At 46.8% G+C, this 18,801-nt stretch overlaps 1 protein-coding gene across 1 annotated transcript in view; it reads right to left on the minus strand.

Annotated features, from left to right (window-relative positions):
- LOC147705732 (uncharacterized) overlaps positions 1-18,801 on the minus strand; it is a 338,142-nt gene that overhangs the window by 296,778 nt on the left and 22,563 nt on the right. The gene's annotated exons all lie outside the window — the stretch shown is intronic.

The raw sequence follows: 18,801 nt of genomic DNA on the forward strand, positions 1-18,801 counted from the left end.
CAGAAAGATGTTTAATCAACCTTTGTGAAGGACCTTCCACTCCACAGGAATACGTGCTGCCACATTAGAAGCTCACCTGGCCGGAAGCAGTAGGGGTCCCTTAAAACCCTGGCGGTTGTGTGCAGAGTTAAGCAGTTTACCCATGAAGCTTTCCTCTCACCCACTCCCTTCCATACCGCTCTCCTCTCCCAACCCCAGATCCCTCTCTCACTTTGCAGCCCATTTTCTTTCACCTCTTTTTACAACTTCTGAACTCTCCCCATTCAACCTCTCACTTCACCTTTAATCACCTCTTGCCATTCGGTCTTTTCACTGCCCTCATCTCCATCAGTCTCTCGCATTTATCTCATAGCCTCTCTGGTCGGTCACCTCCTGTGCCCCTCAGCACTTCTCATTCATCTCAAGTATCTCTGTTCAAATTTTTGTCTATTTGTATCTCTCCAGTTCCCCATTAATCTTTCACATCTCCCCTTTGTTCTTCCACATCTTCTTGAACCAACGTCCCTCTCACGTGTTACCTCCGCACCAGTGCCTAATTTGAGCAGACAGAAAAGTCACATAATGAATGAATTCATCATTTTTAATTTATAACTATATTTAGTGTCTAGAAGAGGTCTTTGCAGGCTCTTTAAACACACGGCAGGCATTTTTCTTTAGGAAACCCTACCTTTTCATGAAATGCATTTTCATACTACAGCAGTAAATGTAAAATACAAATGTAAGGAATAGGCAGGGTGGGGGCCCAGGGGGTACTGGAACCATAAAAATACTAAGCCTCTGTAACTAGTTTACAAAGGCATATAAAAATGCAAATGGTCTTCAAAGACCTGTGAAAAACTTGGGCGTGCCGGAGATAAGACTCCAGACACTGCCTAGCCGGGCACACAGCAGCTCGAGCTGCACTGCAGCAGCCCGGGCTGAGGCACACGACGGGGAGGAGGGGGGCTGAAGCCCTTGTAGGCTATGAGCCTGGGCAGAAGTGTGATTGGGAATGTGCGACCCCCTTTGTATCACTCCACAGCCCCCCTGGGGGTTTGACCCCACAGTTTGAAGACCCCTGCTCTATGGGAACAGTTTGAAGGCCCCTGCTCTCTGATAACAGGTACTAAATTTAAAAGTCTCCATACAAGAGGGTACTTTCTAGCTCTCTGGAGATTCCATCTTTCAAATAAGAAAACAAATATATAAAGGGGGAATAGAGCTTAAAGGAGACAGGATAAAGGAGTGAGAGAAAAAAGAAGGGGAGGAGCCTGTAATTCTAAAAAGGAGTGAGTGGAGGGGGATTGCTCTTGCTCTCTGTCTGGTCACTCTTTCTGAGGGCATCTCTCCCCCTCTACAGAGGCAGGAGCGCACATTCATTCTCTGAACTTGCTTTTGTGGTAGAGAGAAAGACTAGGTCCTTAGGAAACTTGGGTGGCTCTCTTAACTAAGCTTGCTCTCACAGTCTCAAAATTGGGGCTTCCTCAGCCTCCTAGGTGGAGGTCACTCTTTAAGCAAGGGAAGTGAGTGAGGTAATTCCTGAGGGTGTACGCTCTCCTGGTATAAGGAAGGGGCTTCTTCCTCTAAGCAGAAAGTTCTCAATTGAAGTGTGGAACACTGTTGTGGGTTTAGTTTGTTGAACGGAAGAAAAAATTACTTACCTTCTGCAACACCTTTTCGGGTAGAGACCATGTGTAGAAAAGTAGGATCTGCTTTCATGTTTACCCCAACTTTTTGCTTGTGTCTGTATGTTTTTGACTAGTCTGACTGGGATCCGAGTAATCAGGACCCCAGTTACTGCGCTCCCTCCATGAGTCTGACTTCGTAAGTACCTCTGTATTTCCACAATTGGTTACTGGTGTACCCCCTGTAAGTCCTTAGTATATGGTAATAATGGAACCCAGGGCATAGGTACACCAGGGATCGCCCACGGGCTGCAGCATGTATTATGTCACCCAGAAGAGACCAATTAAAGTGTGACTAAAGGCCTGCCATTGCAGTCTGTGTAAGCTGGCGCTAGTGCCACTTACAACAGATATAGGTTTCCTTATATAGGAGATCACTACATTTAAAATCTATAAGTCACCCCTAAGATAGGCCTTTCAATCCTGAAGGCAGGGTGCTGGGTTAAAAGTGTGAGGGTGATCCTGCATGAGGACATCTCCTACAAACCATGGAGTATATTCTCCAGGCTTTGTAAATGCGGTCAGTCATTTTGATGCATATAGTGACTATGCGTCATTATGTGGTGTCTAACTCTATAGAGGCTTTGCCGAACCTAGTCAGAGAATTATAGTATCAAACATGTTGGAATCATACCCAAACATTGTTACCAGTGTTGGAGGTAGGAGTCCTTGCACTGGGGAGGCTCCTCTGGGAAGCCACCAGCACTCCAGTTAACAGCCTTCCAGGGTCTGCCAGCAAGCTAGTGCTGCTGCCGACCACAGACAATTCTGCTCTCCTGCTGCTGAGCAGGGGAAGGTAGAACAACAGGTTTCCTGTCACTGGAAGGTGTGGCCACCTACCAGACAGGACTTACTCTATTGGGCTGAGGTGGGGGTGCTTGCCAGTGCCACCAGACTGCTTTGAAGGGCACATTTGGTGCCCTATTTGCATACTCCAGTTTGAACCAGCTCTGGGAGCCCTTGGCTCCTCTCTGTGGTGTGAAGCTGGATAAAGGACATGGAAGTATCCTCCCCTCAGAACAGCCCCTCTGGGAGGGGGCCCCTGAATTGTCATATCCCCTTTCTTATGGTATAAAAGGAATTACCTGAGGGTGGGTCCTCAGATTCGCTGTGGGACAAGACTCAAGCCTGAAACTACGCACTCTTCGATCGCCTGAACACTTGGACTTTGCCTGGAAAAGAGACTGCATCAAGGAAGACTCCTGCTGCACCTGGTCTTGCTGTTCTGAAAGTCTTCTTCATCTGTGTTTCTTCCAGGATCTTCAACAGACCTGTGGGTATCAAGGTCACCCGAAGTAATCTCCCTTGGACTGAAGGAGTCACTCCCCTGCATCTGCAGGTATCGCAATAAAGAGGACAGTTCTGCTGCTCCTGACATCCCACGGACTTCAAAAGGCTCAGCAACACAGGTGGTGGTTTGGCAATTCCCTTGAAGCCTGACCGGTCTTCTCTGCATTTTTGTCAGATCCGCTGGGACCGAACCCTGTGCACTGTGTCGACATGCCGTTGCCAGGGTAGTTGGCTCAGCACTCCCGAAATCTTCGGGCACAAGAGGCTCCAGCCTCCAGCATCTCCTCCTGCCCAGATCAGCGTCCTCACTGCGTCCACTGCATTGTGGGCCCTCTTCTTTGGTGAGCTGCTCGAGGTCCTTTTGCAACTCCTGTGCCTTCGGCCTGTGGGTCCTCTTGAGAGTCTTCTCCTCCTTTAGTGGGCTCCCCTGTTTGCTCGGAGCCTGCTCCAACTCTCCAGCACTTGGTGAGTCACTGCTGGTCCCAACGTTGCTCCTTCATCGTTTTCCACGTCTGTTGCTGCTGCAAAGGATTGTTGGTGCTCCCGCCGGACACCAACGTCATGGTTCTCGACTTCCAACATGGGACAGCTCGTGAAAGTCTTCCTCAGCGTCGCCTTGTCCTCACAGCTGCAGCAACAAGGTCACCATCATCACTACTGCATCTCTGTCATAGGAGGGCATTGTTCTTCAGTGCCTCCTGGTCAACTCAGAGTGGCATAGAAGGTCTCCTCTGCTTGCAGATTCTTCTTTTCAAGAATCCACCCTTGGATTCCACTGGACTCTTGCACGGTCTTCGCAGGCAGTATCTTTACTGAAGTTCTCCATTGTGGTCTATGGCGGTTTCTGACGTCACTTCGCACCAGTCTTCCCTGAGGTAGGTATCCTTGTTCCTGGGTTATCCACGGGTGGGGAGACTCTCCAACCTTCTGTCTTTCACTGGATTTCTTAAGGGTCCACTGTGAAGGGTCCTTCTTCAAAATTGCAACTTTACCGTTGACTTCTATTTTGTAGAAGGCTGGGTTTCCACTCTGCACACAGCCTCTGTAGAGTTCCTGGGTACTTATCTTGGCTGGTTCCATGTGTCCCCTGCTCTTCTGAGACTCCTGGTCCAAGTCCCGACTTCGGTCGCAGTTTGAAATCCACTTTCGTAGTATATGGTTTAGTCTTGCCCTGGAGACCACTGTGTATTTTGCTTACTTACCTCTTGCAATTGAGGAAGGTTTGTGTATTTCTGTTGATATCGCCGGGTAAGGGATATACCAATGTGTTAGTGAGTGTTGTGTTATAAATATGAATTTGTATAACTACTGTGTGGTTCTTTTTGTTTAACCTACACTACAGGATTAGATCTGGTAAAACAAACTGCTTAACACTCATTCTGGACTAAGCCTGAAGGCTGCTCTACTCAGCTACCACTTAGATTGCTTTCTATTAACCCTGGGCGAAGGACTTGTTGCCTACTTCGCCCTTTGCAAAGTAGCCGTAGCAGGCAACACTACGCCCACCCTGTCTGCGTAGCTAAGTTGCCTGCCAAGTGCCTCCCTCCCGCCCTCCCCTCCATACCTAATTTTTGAAAATATTGAAATAAAAGTAAATAAAAAGGCACTTACCTTGTGCGCTGCGTCCCGGGGCTCCCTCTGCTCGTTCGCGCCGCCGTCTTGGATACCAATGCGCATGCGCGGCAGCCCGCGCATGCGCATTTCTGGCGAGAAATGATCATGCGCGGGCAGCCGCGCATGCGCATTGGTATCCAAGATGGCGGCGGCGCGAACGAGCAGAGGGAGCCCCGGGACGCAGCGGACAAGATAAGTGCCTTTTTATTTACTTTTATTTCAATATTTTCAAAAATTAGGTATGGAGGTGAGGAGGGCAGGCGGCGCGTAGTGGGGCTACGCGAAGTGCGTAGGTGGGCGTAGTTTCTCGCCCACTTTGCGCAGCTTCCCGTAGCCCCACTACGCCCAGGGTTACTTTCTATGGTTGTCTAAGACAACTAAAACCACCATAAGGGACGTCTGGATTAATGCAAGGTACTTCACTTAAATAAGAGTGTAGGAGGCTGGCTTCGTAGAAGTGTGGCTCACTGGTTAGAGGAGGCAGACCTGGAAGCAAAGGTCAGCCCGGGACCAGGGTTCAATTCCCGGCTCGGCAGGGTCTTGAGTCCTAAAATGTCCATGGACTCGACAATTCTCGCTCCGGTGCCTACTCTATTCACGGGTTCACACTCTGCGACTCTGGGCAATAGCTTGCTTAATCTCCACAACGGCCCCTCGCGGCGGGATGCCTGGCTTTCACCTTGCGGATACCCTGCCGGGGTTATCTCACAGGGGAATAGCAGGACGGGTTCCCTAAGCAAGCGCTCAGAAACCGCTCGGTGATTTGCGCGATATAAATTCCTGTACATTTACATTCGTATATGGTGCACAATCTAACCACAGATTATTCCCCTTGTGAATCTCCCCAGGCGCCAGACTCGATCCGGAAACTTTCTAGCAATTCCCTCATGCTTCAGTAGTTGGTGTGTGCAGCACATATCCGTCCTGCCATAAATGTGAAGTCAGGATCTCCACATATGTGCAGCTTCTACGAGCGGTGATCAGTTTTTTCTGCTGTCTGTCCAAGACAACAGATGTAGTGCTACTAATATCAGAGTATAGAGGTGTGCAGACTGATTTGCATATAGCTAGGTTCTGAGCTGGGATGGGGCAGTGAGATAAATAACGGTGATGGATCAAGCCCTGATCTTTGGACTGGGTAAGAGTGGTCTGTTTAACTCAGACACTCTGTTCATCACCACCCCCTTTTCTAAATCGTTTTTGGCCACTATAGGTGTGGCAGGGTATACTCAGACATGAGTCCCTTTCTCACTGCTCCATCAGGATTCAAGCAAGCCGGGCCGAAGAAGGCTGAAATGCCAGAAACCGGTCTCCGGTAGCTTGTCTCCTTTCTGGTGAAGAATTGGCTTGGTAGTTTAGTCTGCCCTGTTCCCATGATGCACTGGGCCAGGGACAGACTGATTTGCATATAGCCAGGTTCTGAGCTGGGATGGGGCAGTGAGATAAATAACGGTGATGGATCAAGCCCTGATCTTTGGACTGGGTAAGAGTGGTCTGTTTAACTCAGACACTCTGTTCATCACCACCCCCTTTTCTAAATCGACTTTCACACTTGGCATCCTCTAAATGGACTAAATGAGATTGTTTCTCAGAATGTGGAGGAGAGCGCGCATGTGAGGAATTCGTGGTTAGAGTCTCTATCAGAAAAAGCATTACCAAAAAGGTAAGTAACTTTTTCTTCAGATATAGACTTCTAACCAGACTCCTCACATTGTGAATTGATATACCAAAGCATTACCACCTCCCAGGGTGGTAAGTTTGTGGAATGGCTCAGGAAATTGTGCAGGACAGAAAGGGAGAAATGCCCATTCCGCCATACCTGGCTGTCCAGGCAATCATGCTTTGTGAACGTGTGGTTGGACACACCGCATAGCAACCAGACAGAGGTCCACAACTGACACGCAGTGCTCCAGCACAGAGGTAGCAGCTGTATATGTGGTGAAATTAGTGTGTAAGCCTTCTTGGGGATGCTTTACAGATAGCTCATAGTAAATCTTGATGCATAATACAATCCATCAGGAGATGGTTCTCTTTTGCATTGCTTTGCCCTCTGTTTTTTGCTCCAAAGAAACAGATTAAAAGGTGGTCATTTTGTAGGTCTGCGGTCTAGTCGCTATAGAAGCTCATGGACTAACAGGGTTCAAATGGTGTGGCCACACTCCCTCACTGGAGTAATGCAGAGGTGTATAGAAGGTTGGCATGCTGATGCAATGCTGTATTTGGAAGTGTGTTATTACCTTTGGCAGAAATGTCATCTTTGTACGAAGAACAAGCTTGTCTGAGAAAAATTAGGGGCATGGCTGTACCACAGATATCGGTCAGTTTGACGACTTGTCTCACCTATGTTATGGCAAAAAGAATTCCATCTTGATAGTGAGCAGACAGGGTGGGCAACTGAATTGGTTAGAAAAGATCACATCAAGATCCCACCCCGCATGACAGTGTCGGAGGGAACATATGCTTCAGCCCCTTTTAAAAACATATCATAACCAGTGATTTGAAGAAGGATGGCGGATTTGGCAAACATTAGTCTGAAAGGTAATCCTTAAATTTTGCCACAGCAAGGCCTTGCTGAGCTAAAGAAAAAGAGAACATGAGAACATCAGGCAATTTTACATTTAAGGGTCAGATATCATGGAAGGAACACTAAACAACAAAGTTCTCGCAACATTTGGCATATAGTCTTGGTGGAATTATGCCGTGCTGTCAAGATAACACCAACCACTTCGGGTGAAAGGTTAGCAGCCATCATTTGTAGCTGTTCAACTTCCACTCGTGAAGGTGCCATGCATCTGTAGGTCCTTCAAAAGGGGCAGCCAGATCAAAGGACTTGTGCTCATGGCCAGGAGTTTTGGGTACCACACTTCTCCTCGCCCAGTCTGGAGCCACTGGAATAACTTGGGCCCAGTCATTCATAATCTTTTCAAGCACCCATGGCAGGAGAGATAGGGCCAGAATTACATAAAATGAGTACCGATCTCCAATGCAGACGGAAGGCATCCCTGAGGGAGACTCATCTTGGAACAGCATCACGTAACCTTTTGACAGTGTACATTCTCTGCGGTGGCAAATAGGTCAAGCAAGTATGCTACCTTAAGCCGAAGATGCCCTGTGCCACTTCCAAGTTTAACGGTCATTCGCAATCCATTAGGCAACTTCAGCCGAGTCTCATCTGCACTGGTGTTTAAACATCCAGCCAGATGCTGTGCAATCAGGGAGATGTCCTTAGCATTCAGCCACTTTTAGAGGAGCAGGGCCTGCTGGTACAAGGTCAATAACCCTAATCTGCCCTCTTTGTTGCATCACCATATGCCTGCAATCCCTGGTGACATAACAGCTATCCACTACAGAGGAACAATGTTTTGCCCTCTGATGGAAGCTTACCACGAGCACAAGGACCAGTGCTCAAAAACCGCTCCAAGCACTGAAAGTAGTGACAGGATACACCGCCATGTTGAAACCTTGGACTCATGCAGAGGAAATCCCCCCCCCTCCTCCCCAAGTCACCCAAAATTGTCAAATGTGCTTTACTTACTTAGACAAGCGGTGATATTCCACCCGTTGTGTAGGGATATGGCTTAGTTGTTTAAGATAGCAAGTGGTCATTGATCAAAGAAAATTTCAAGGTAAACAACACTGGGGGGCTGAGGTGGAGGGGGGGGCAGTATGCTTGTGGGGCAGATGAAACACATGCACTCGCTGGGAGTACTAACTCGAAAAAGAAAAAGTAGTGATTCAGAAGTGAGCAGTGAAAGGACACAACCAATGCATCCATGTTCCACGAGAAGGACACACACAAGAAGAGAAGTGAAGCTTACACAAGCTAATGAATAACAAGCATACGCAACGCAGATAGGTCTCATCTATTAAATGGATTGCCATTGCTAATATTTGGAAAGGAAGAAGAGGAAAAGAAAATCAAGCATTTGCAATGCATTAGGTCTCGCATTAGGAAAGTTTGAGCTATTGGTATTGTAAATGACACATTTTTTATTTAGGTTTTGTTTTTGAAAATAGCGAAATTATTAGCTTTGTCATTTCCAATGCCAATAGTTATAACTTTCGCAAATGTGACACCTATAGCATTTGTGATGCAATATGTGTTACAAATAACAGTGGCTTTTAATTTTTTTTCAATAATTAATACTTAAATAAAAGTTATTGTAATTTATAATGGCAATAGCTTAAAGTTTTGTAAACAACTTTTGTGAAGATTATGTTCAGTGTATTTTATTGTGACGAAAATCCAAGAACAGAAGTGAAATATTAACATCTTTTTGTTACATTTGTAATAAAGCTTGAAACATTGAGAGAACATATTTGAATCAGGTGTTGAATGGTGGTGCGGAGTGATGCTGTGGTGGCGAACGAGTGATGCTGTGGTGGCGAACGAGTGATGCTGTGGTGGCGAACGAGTGATGCTGGGGTGGCGAACGAGTGATGCTGTGGTGGCGAACGAGTGATGCTGGGGTGGCGAACGAGTGATGCTGGGGTGGCGAACGAGTGATGCTGGGGTGGCGAACGAGTGATGAGTGATGCTGGGGTGGCGAACGAGTGATGCTGGGGTGGCGAACGAGTGATGCTGGGGTGGCGAACGAGTGATGAGTGATGCTGGGGTGGCGAACGAGTGATGCTGGGGTGGCGAACGAGTGATGCTGGGGTGGCGAACGAGTGATGCTGGGGTGGCGAACGAGTGATGCTGGGGTGGCGAACGAGTGATGCTGGGGTGGCGAACGAGTGATGCTGGGGTGGCGAACGAATGATGCTGGGGTGGCGAACGAATGATGCTGGGGTGGCGAACGAGTGATGCTGGGGTGGCGAACGAATGATGCTGGGGTGGCGAACGAATGATGCTGGGGTGGCGAACGAATGATGCTGGGGTGGCGAACGAGTGATGCGGTGGCGTTCAGTGATGTTGTGGTGCCCCCGAGTGATGCTGTGGTGGTGCGGAGTGATGCTGTATGCTATGATATGTTTTGTTGTGTTTTGCTATGCTTTGTTGTGTTTTGCTATGCTTTGTTGTGTTTTGCTATGCTTTGTTGTGTTTTGCTATGCTGTGTTGTGTTGTGTTTTGCTATGCTGTGTTGTGTTGTGTTTTGCTATGCTGTGTTGTGTTGTGTTTTGCTATGCTGTGTTGTGTTGTGTTTTGCTATGCTGTGTTGTGTTGTGTTTTGCTATGCTGTGTTGTGTTTTGCTATGCTGTGTTGTGTTTTGCTATGCTGTGTTGTGTTTTGCTATGCTGTGTTGTGTTTTGCTATGCTGTGTTGTGTTTTGCTATGCTGTGTTGTGTTTTGCTATGCTGTGTTGTGTTTTGCTATGCTGTGTTGTGTTTTGCTATGCTGTGTTGTGTTTTGCTATGCTGTGTTGTGTTTTGCTATGCTGTGTTGTGTTATGCTCTGTGAGGGGGAGGGTGTGGGGTTGTGAGGGGTGTGAGGGGATGTGAGGGTGAGGGGGATGTGAGAGTGAGGGGGATGTGAGAGTGAGGGGGATGTGAGAGTGAGGGGGATGTGAGAGTGAGGGGGATGTGAGGGTGAGGGGGATGTGAAGGTGAGGGGGATGTGAGGGTGAGGGGGATGTGAGGGTGAGGGGGATGTGAGGGTGAGGGTGTGTGAGGGGGTGGGGGTGTGGGGATGTGAGGGTGTGGGGTTGTGAGGGGGTGTGAGGGTATGTGAGGGGGGTGAGAGGGGGGTGAGGGGGTGTGGGGCTAGGGGGTCTGAGGGCTAGGGGGTCTGAGGGCTAGGGGGTCTGAGGGCTAGGGGGTCTGAGGGCTAGGGGGTCTGAGGGCTAGGGGGTCTGAGGGCTAGGGGGTCTGAGGGCTAGGGGGTCTGAGGGCTAGGGGGAGGGTGTGGGGTTGTGAGGGAGGGTGATGGGATGTGAGGGTGAGGGGATGTGAGGGTGAGGGGGGGTGAGGGGAGGGTGTGGGGTTGTGAGGGAGTGTGATGGGATGTGAGGGTGAGGGGGATGTAAGGGTGAGGGGGGGGTGAGGGGGGGGTGAGGGGGTGTGAGGGTGAGGGGGGTGTGAGGGTGAGGGGGGTGTGAGGGTGAGGGGGATGTGAGGGTGAGGGGGGTGTGAGGGTGAGGGTGAGGGTGAGGGGGGGTGTGAGGGTGAGGGGGGTGTGAGGGTGAGGGGGGTGTGAGGGTGAGGGGGGGTGAGGGGGTGAGGGGGGGTGATGGGGTGTGAGGTGGAGGGGGAGGGGGAGTGTTAGACCCGGCCTCGTGGCGTGGCCTTCCCGGACCCATAGCAACAATGTAAAGAAAATATCCTCAATCCAGGGTTGGTAGATGAAGTAATCTTTATTGGTCAGAAGTAAAGAGACCTCCAGCTCCTTCCACAGCTTTCTCAGTACTGTCTGCTATTCACATCATAACATTCTAACCTCCTAGCAACATCCCCACAATTCCAACAAGCCATAGATCCCACACATAAGCATAGATCCCAACACATCTCCCCCCATTACAATATCAGAGGAAAAAAGTACAAATGAAATATCTAAAGAGAAGAAACAAAGCATACAGGAATAAATAAGAAATTTAAGGAGCATTACACTTTGCAACATTCCCACAGCTCCAAGCGGAACCATCATCTAAAATTAGAACATTTTTCTTCACAACCTTTACTCGTTTGGGTTGAGAATATTTACTCTCTCCTTTAGCTACAAAGCCACATTTCTTTGTGACAACCCAATCACCAACACATATACAAGGATCTTTCACCCTCATCCTGAGATTGTATGAATGTGTAGAATCACGCTGCCTGTTGACAACACAATCTTTCACGCTTGATCGATCAACCCACACACATTCCTTGTTTTTGAGCCAACCCGGAACCTCCTTCAAACCAGGCTCACGTCCCTTTAGAGAGACAAATGGAGAAATACCGGTGACTGAATGAGGAGTAATCCTGTAGGACCAGATCATTTTCTTAAGCTCCTCAGACCACATCAAACCATTCGCCAATGACAACTGTATGTTCTCCATCAACAGTCTATTGATCCTTTCTACAAGGCCATTGGCCTGTGGCCTAAACAACGCAACCTTCTCGTGACACACTCCCATGCCATCTAAAAATTCCTTCATTTGTCTTGATACAAGTTGTACACCATTATCTGAAACCAATGTTTTTGGAATACCCTCATTTAAAAACGTTCTCTCCAAAAAATGTATCACTCTCTTTGTGTCAATGCTTTCAGTGGATTCTATTACGAACCACTTAGAATGATAGTCCACAAGAACCATTATAAACCTATTCCGAGTGCCCAACTTGGAAATGGGTCCTAAGAAATCAATCGCTAATTTCTCCCAGGGCCGTACCGGAAAATCAACACAAGAAAGGGAAGGCTGCCTAACAACTTTTGTTTTATCACTAGCAGCACACGCATGACAATGCCTCACCAGCTCATCAATCTCTCCATCCATTCCTGGCCACCAGTAAGATTCCCGAATTCTCCTTTTGGTCATGTTCCTTCCCAAATGACCTTCATGTGCTATATTCATAATCTTTAATCTAAGATTGCACGGTGGCACCAATCGGTTTCTCCTCCACAACTTACCCTCAGATATACTCAATTCAGCTTCTACATTGGAAAAGCTCTTCAAGCGAGTGTCATTGAGAGATTCCCTAGACCATCCTTCAGAAACATGTTTCATAACCAAAGGAATTATTTGATCATCAGCCATGCCAGATTCCCAATCACTTTTATCAAAAGCAAGAATCTCATCACAACTAATTATAGAATCGTCCACATCAATCAGGTCTACTAAATCTATAGGCATTCTAGATAAGCAGTCCGCAATGACATTTTTCTCTCCTTTCACATATTCCATCTGAAAATTGTACTCAAGCACTGACAAGATCCATTTCGATATTCTAGGGGTGACATTACCCTCCAAACCTCTACCTCCTTTAAATAAATGCACGAGAGGCTTATGGTCAGTGCGCATCCTGAAGGGCAAACCCCAAAGAAAATATCTAAAGTGTTTAATCCCCCACGTGCAAGCGAGGGCTTCCCTCTCAATAACTGAGTAAGATACTTCTGCACCCTGTAATCTTCTAGATGCGAAACCTATAATCCTTTCCACACCCCCAGATATCTGAGAGAGCACGGCCCCAAGACCCACAGCACTAGCATCAGTGGTAACGAAAGTCTTGGCTTTAACATCAAAATGCCCTAAGGTAGGTGCATGAATAATTCCTGCCTTCACACGCTTAAAAGCATCCTCACACACTTGATCCCATTCAAAAACCACACCATTTTTCATCAAGCGTCTTAAAGGCTCCACAACATCTGAAAAATTTCTAATGAATTTTGAACAATACTCAGCTAGCCCCAAAAAAGACCTTAGCTGATCTTTAGTCGTTGGTGTGGGAGCATCATTAATTGCAGAAATTATACTTTTTTTTGGTTTAATACCTAAACCTGAAATTTCATGACCCAGATACGTTACACAATCCCTCTTAAGTTGACACTTTTCCTTTTTTATGGTCAGACCATTAATTTCCATACGCTCCAAAACTTTTGTTAAAATCTTATCATGGTGTTGACAATCTTTTCCAACTACCAACACGTCATCTTGGAAACATAACACATTCTCAACTCCCTTTAAAACTCTCTCCATTATTCTTTGAAACACTGCTGATGCTGAAGCCAACCCAAATGGCATCCTGCAATATCGAAATGCCCCCAGTGGTGTTACAAAGGAGGTAAGGTGCCTTGATTCTTCGTCTAAGTCAATCTGGTGATAGGCTGCAGACATGTCAATCACACTGAATATCACACCACCACCCATGGCACTTAACATTTCAGAAATATTAGGCAGTGGTTGCCTATCAACCCATATATTCTTATTTAAGTCGCGTAAGTCTACACAGAGACGAATCTTGGTTCCACCATCTTTGGGCGCGACTACAATGGGGGCGAGCCATTCTGATGCCTCAATAGGCTCTATGATTTTTAGGTCTAACAATTTGTCCAATTCTATTTTGAGGGGTTCTCTCATTAAGTGTGGCAAGTTTCTTACCTTATGAACTACAGCCACTGCATTTTTCTTAAGAATAATTTTGTGAGAAAATCCCTTCAACTTTCCCAATCTCTCAGTGAAAACATTGGGAAACTTCTTCATCACATCTATTTCAAAGGTATCTATACTAAGAACAGAGAATGAAGAAACTGGTTCAGGAGCATTGGGATTCAGTACAATTCCTAGATCTTTCTGGTGACGCCAACCAAGCAGGTTAGACCCTTGCTTAGTGAGGTACACTCTCCCGAATACTTTTTTGTCTTGGAATGTGATTACCATCCATTTAAGACCTAAGATATCAATGGTCTTCCCACTATATCCCACAGCTCTTATATCCGGAGAGGTCCAAGAGTTTAAGTTCACATCATCATCCCAAACTTCAACATACATATCTTTGGACAACAGCGTATAAAGGCTTCCAGAATCTACCAGCATATTAACATTTCTGGTTTGAGCACACATGGGATCTCTAGAATCAAAATTAATCAAACAGTGTGGCTTTTCAAGTTTGTCAGTACTCTCAGTAGGTACATCAACGACACAAATAGGCTCTTGCATGTGAGGACAATTTTCTAAAACCAGTCCGTCTACACACAGCATTAAATTATCAACAATTTCACAAGAGTCATCAATTTCATTAACATGCTGAGTTTTAGCATTGCAAGCTTTAACCACATGACCCCTCTTTCCACATCCTCTGCAAATAGCGTTCCTAGCTGAGCAACGAGGACTAGATGCAATATGTCCTGGAGATCCGCATCTATAACATTTCACAGGACGCGAATTTCCTAGTTGTGCATAACTAGGGGGACGATAGTTTGGAGGATGATAGTTAGATGACTTATTGTTTCTAAAATCTAACTTCCCTACATTCTTAACAACTTTAGTTTCATCAACAAACGCTTGTGTTTGAGGTTTCACAGAAGATTCTGATTCCTTCGCCACACTATCTTTAGATACAGAGCTAGAACAATTATCCATTTCTTTTATCCATAAATTAGTGTTTTCTATGGCTTTAACAATTTCGATTGCTTCTTCTAAATTACAATCTCTACTAAGCAACTTTTCTCGCACTCTCTTATTATTGGTGCATCTGACGATTTGGTCACGGATCAAAGAATCTGTTAAATCCTTAAATTGGCAATTAAGTGATAACCCCCGCAAGGCTGCTACATAACTTGCAACATCTTCATCTGCTTTTTGAACTCTACAAAAGAATTTATGCCTTTCCAAAAGAGTATTAATTTTTGTGACAAACCTTTTTTCTAACATCAACATACTCATATCATATACATTAGCAGCATGACCATCCCCCACACCTAAAGATATTTCGGGCAAGTCTTCATACAACCTTCTGCCTTCCACTCCCAAATTATGAAGAAGAATAGCTTGTTTGCGGACAGGACCATACTTGTCCGCACCAGATGCTAAAATGTAAGTGAGGAACAGTTTCTTCCAATCTTTCCAAGGTATTATGGGTTCACCAGGAGTAGGGAGGAAAGAAGGGGGGGTAGAGAAGGCTTGATCACTCATTATGAAGAGGTAATTAACAGTGCAGTAAAGATAGAATAAAAATAAAAATACTTAATGTAAAAGTAGTACTTATTCGGCAATATGAGAACAAAAGTAGCAGTTCTGAAGTCTGAAGTCTGAAGTTAAATTGCCAGTTTGGGGTTCCAAATATCACAATTTCGAAGTGGTAGTTTTGAAAACGATGTCACAGTAGAATATAGGAGTTTCCGATGCTAGACGGTGGCTGTGAACATATGACAGCCCAGGCGAAGCTTCGGAGACAATTAAAAATGGTCGCCGCGTTGAATCGACGACGTCCCAAACAAAGATGGCCGCGACGATTTTGAATCAAAACGCTGACGTTCCCAAAGGAAAATGGCCGCCACGTTCTCTGCGCTGAATCAACCTCGGTCCCAAACGAAAATGGCCGCTACGCTGGATCACGCCACTGACGTCATCAAGGTCACGTAAGCAACACAACGACGGATGAAGATTCCAGCGCCGGAGCGGCAGTTTCAAGGTCTCGAGGGTGAGTAGTAAACACGTTGAAAAATGCAGTCTTTGCAAAGCGCAGATGTAAAAGGCAATCCTTAGGATATTTAAGGCAATACAGTAAATCCTTCGAAACTTGGCAGGGAGCAGTGAAAGCGCAGATGTAAAAGGCAATACACGAAGATGTAAAAGGCAATACACGAAATCCTTAGGATATATAAGGCAACACAGCAAATCCTTTCGAAGAAGTCAGCGTTTAGGAAAGGAAGAATGAAAAACGCTCCATGTATAACCGCTCCATGTATAATCAAAGTACATGCCCCTGCATTCACACGAAGGAGGAGTGCTTTAACGAAGATTTTGTTAAGCAATTTGCCAATTTAGATAAGGCTCAATCTATCTATTAGGGAAGGATAGAGAGCAGTGGAGAAGTAAAATGTACATACCACGAAATCGTTGCTTTCTGAAGAAGAAGAGTAGGAAACAAAAATTGGAGGAGTAAGTTGTATGCCACAGTCAAGTTCATTAATGGCACCATCCAGGGGTGGAGGTCAATTGTAGTCTCTGCCCCTGCCAGAGTAAAAGGGTCCACTCGTCGCCAATGTAAAGAAAATATCCTCAATCCAGGGTTGGTAGATGAAGTAATCTTTATTGGTCAGAAGTAAAGAGACCTCCAGCTCCTTCCACAGCTTTCTCAGTACTGTCTGCTATTCACATCATAACATTCTAACCTCCTAGCAACATCCCCACAATTCCAACAAGCCATAGATCCCACACATAAGCATAGATCCCAACAAACTCCCTTCCGAGCTTCCACCACAACAGAACCGGAGTCCCAAGGCCTAACCAACCCTTCCCTCCACGTTAAGTCCTGACCCTTCCCGGACTTCCCAGCCCGTGCCTCCATCTTCCCGGCCCGTAGGCCCTGTGTGCCCACTTTCGGCATCTAAGATGGCCGCCCGAGCCAGCGCGGCCTAGGCCGAGAGGCGCCACCCTGGCGGGAGGACAGAGCGCTCCCAGCGAGTGAGAGAGGGAGGAGCAGTATCCTTCACACCTCCGACCTCTCCTCGAGAAGTGGGTTTCGATCACCCCTCCGGCCGCCCGGAGGGCTGGCTCCACGCTTACTGTGTGTCTGGGACTCCTCCCGAATGGATCAAAGGGCCGCGGGCAGGAAACCCCAACAAGCAGCCTCCAGGTGCCAAGTCCCCTGCCGACCAGACTCCGGCGATCAAAGAGGAGCAGTCCTATAGATTCGATTCTGGAACAACGAGAGCCCTGCTCACGTGGTCGCGGCTCGTTTGGCAGGGAAGGACTTCTGCTGGAACCACCTAAGCCCTGCTGAGTGACTCGCGGCTTCCCTGAAGATCGTAAGACCTCCGACATCCTGCTTGAGCCCTGCTGAGTGACTCGCGGCTCCCTGACTTTCCTGGTCCAGCTGGACCCTGAAAGATCGCCCCGTATCCCCCGGCTCGAGGATTGAGAGCTGTGCGCCGGATACGCAACGACTGACTCTGATCCTAGAAGACTGTCCCGCTACCCTACCCTGACGAGACTCTTTGAGCTCTTGCTCTACTTCTAACTACCCGCTTTCTATGATCATAAAGATCCCTTGAATCACGAGATAAAGAAACGTTCTTAAGAAGCTACGGTGTGATGTCTCTTTGTCGTGTGGTGCTTGTGTAGTGTGTACGATCCTAGACTCGAGACTCTCCCCCTGAGAAGTCTCCCTCCAGTGCTCGTCTTCGTACCTAGGGAGGTGGGTCCCAGGGTGGTCGGGTACACTTCCTGCCCTCCCCTGAGGTCGCCTTCTAACAGGGAGGGTGTGGGGTTGTGAGGGAGGGTGAGGGGATGTGAGGGTGAGGGGATGTGAGGATGTGGGAATGTGAGGGGATGCGAGAGGGGTGTGAGGGGGTGTGAGGGGGTGGGGGGTGAGCGTGAGGGGGGTGCGCATTCCTTTGAAGTCTGATGCCAAGGCTCAGACAAATGGTGGTGTGCGATGTGCACGCGGGGGAGTGGCAGCCTTTGAAGTCTGATTCTGAGGCACAGACAAATGGTGGTGTGTGAAGTGGCTGGCTCTGTGCACGTGCATAGCTCACATGAACTGTACGCGATCCGCAGTCTAGGTAGACTTTTCTTTTCCGCTTACTATAAGCTCGCCTATTTATCCCTGCGGATTATAATAGGCGAGACCTAAAAAGAGTTTCTGTATCATTTTGTAAGTATGTGCATGCGTTCTACATGGTGTTTTTTATTTACAGATATGAATCTGAAAACTAGAAAAGTAGCATGAAAATTAAGTTTTAAAATGTAGTGCAAAATCATTTTTTGTTAGATTTTTTGAGTGAGCATGAGCGGTGAGGGTTTGGGGGGGGGGGGGTGCAGCAACCCAGCATTCAGGGGAAAGAAACAACCCGATGGGAGAGAACATGGGCGAAAGAGAGCAACATGGAGCACTAGAGGTGGGCCGAACCACACGGAGAGTGCAACACTACGGTCGGAGGGGTGAGAGAGAAGTCCATGGCTATTAGATCAGGGAAGGTCGGGGGTAGGGTGAAAAGCACACAAGACCGTTGTAAAAAAAAAAAAATGTAAAAAAAAAAAAAACACAAACATGCAATCTCAGAGTGCAGAAACAGAAAAGAAACATGTAGCTGCCTAAAAGCAAACAGAGGAAAAACAGAGGCCAGCCAGGCTAGGATGGGCATACATATGATGGACAGGCTGAAACAAGGAAAGCTATCCAATAGAAAGCAAGCAAACAAAAGTGATAGCCAAAGCAAATCAATGGTGAGCTATGGCTGGGTTGCAATCTCCTGTATGTTTTTGGTAGCCTAAAACATGTCTTTTGCAATCAAACAATGTAATAGATCGGACTAAAACAAGCAAATGGGTGATGTTAAAGTAAAATCAATGATGGGCATGCCAGGAGCTCAAGGTAAGCAGTCAATGGTCTTCTCGCCAACAGACTTAACCGGGCTTCTCCGGCGAGTAGCTTGTGAACTACTGGTAGCTCTCCACCTACCTAGAAGTAGCTCTTCCGTGTGCACTCCAGCGTACTAAATTATAAGAGTGTGCACTCCAGCCTACTAAATTATAGGAGTTTGCTAAGTTGAATTAATCGATTTACACTAAAACTGAAAAGCATGTATTCAAGACAAAAATATATATATTTTCAGAACTCAAAGTGATGTTTAGAGCACAATAGTTTAAT

Source organism: Lissotriton vulgaris, chromosome 7 (genome assembly GCF_964263255.1).
Source record: "Lissotriton vulgaris chromosome 7, aLisVul1.2, whole genome shotgun sequence".
NCBI lineage: Eukaryota > Metazoa > Chordata > Amphibia > Caudata > Salamandridae > Lissotriton > Lissotriton vulgaris.